Source organism: Arachis duranensis, chromosome 5 (genome assembly GCF_000817695.3).
Source record: "Arachis duranensis cultivar V14167 chromosome 5, aradu.V14167.gnm2.J7QH, whole genome shotgun sequence".
Classification (NCBI taxonomy): Eukaryota; Viridiplantae; Streptophyta; class Magnoliopsida; order Fabales; family Fabaceae; genus Arachis; species Arachis duranensis.
Genome location: NC_029776.3, coordinates 18,413,246 through 18,414,792, shown reverse-complemented (window position 1 = coordinate 18,414,792; position 1,547 = coordinate 18,413,246). Strand labels below are relative to the sequence as shown.

Sequence of the window (1,547 nt, the reverse complement as noted above, 5' to 3'; positions counted from 1 at the left end):
TTCTTCACCATATATAACGGTAGAAGCAGTAACATCAACAACAACACTATTACTATTATTGTAATCGTACGGTAGAAAAAGATAGTAAGCTAGTTAGGAAAGTGATGACAAGACAGATGAGAAGTGGAAGAGATAAGGTGGAGGAGGTGCACAGTACTCCACGTCAGACAAAAGGACAACTACTTAGAGTATATGTGTCGACTCTTTATTGGCCCACGTATGCAATTCTGATAGACTGTTTTACAAAACTCATTTTGGTTAGATAAAGAATTATTCACATGTTGTTTCAAAAATTAACAAAAACTGAAAATATTCATGTACTCACTCCTAAATTAATAAATATTTAAACAAAAATTGAACGGATGAAATTAGATATTGAAATCATTTTTAAATTATTCATATAATACATAAAATAAATATATGTAAATCTTTATCTTAAATTATTAGTTTTTCTTCTAAGTCTAGTTAAATGACAGTGTGAAAAGTTGAAAGACCATACCTTCAAATTTCATCATACTTAGCTTTTGTAATGTTACAGTACCTTCAAATTTCATCTTACTTGGCATTTGTAATGTTACGGTGGGTAAAGGATCGGATTTGTACTTTAAAGTTGTTGCTAAGTGTTAATTGTATGTGTTTTTTTATTTTTTATTTAATTTAAATTTAAACTTTTAAATTTAATGTTTATCTTATCTTTCAATTACTAATTTTAGTTTCAAGAAAATAATTATTTGAAAGTTTAAACTTATTAGAAAACTAAAAAAATTTAACAATTGAATTAAGCAATTAAAACCACAATAATTCTATTTTTTTTTTCTAAAATCTTTAAAATAATTTGATGATTTCTCAAAGATAATGTATGCCACAATTTGATTTTCGAAAGACTAAACATCACAAATTAATCTTGAATTGATCTTTCTTATTAAAAGTTAAATTACACATACATAGTCTTTTAGAAACTATGTATACTATTAACTGATATTTTATGATAATTACTGCTGCAATTCTATATGAGAAATATTAGGGTCAATAAAATTTATTTGTTTTTATTATTATTTAATTATATATTAATTTAATTTTGTAATTTAAAGATTTAACAATAACAATGTATTTTATTTTATATTTTTAAATATTAATAATTAACTGACAGTAAAAATAATAAATTTTAATGATTTCTGATTTTTCTATTTTTTATTTAGTAGAATGTGAATGGAATTAATCAATTATTGCAAGGAAGGATATTGGAAAATAAAATCCATAATGTCAATGATGAATAAAAAAAGGAATCAGCATAATGTGTCAAAATTGAGTAATTCAGCTTTGCCTTCCCAAATTGGTTTGGTAGTTTTCCTTTGGTTTGGTAATACTCTTGTCACCCAGATAAAAATAGTGACGTATGCGCTAACGTTTGTTAGTACATTTCTAAATATATTACATTTTGATATATTATTGTAAAATAATTTTTTATATATATTTAATTACATTAATAATATAAATGTTAAAAGAATAGTACTGTCAACAAACTCTCGCTTTATATACATAAGAGG

At 23.9% G+C, this 1,547-nt stretch overlaps 1 protein-coding gene across 1 annotated transcript in view; it reads left to right on the top strand.

Annotated features, from left to right (window-relative positions):
- Window positions 1-1,547, top strand: part of LOC107488511 (leucine-rich repeat extensin-like protein 6) — a 3,059-nt gene that overhangs the window by 292 nt on the left and 1,220 nt on the right. The gene's annotated exons all lie outside the window — the stretch shown is intronic.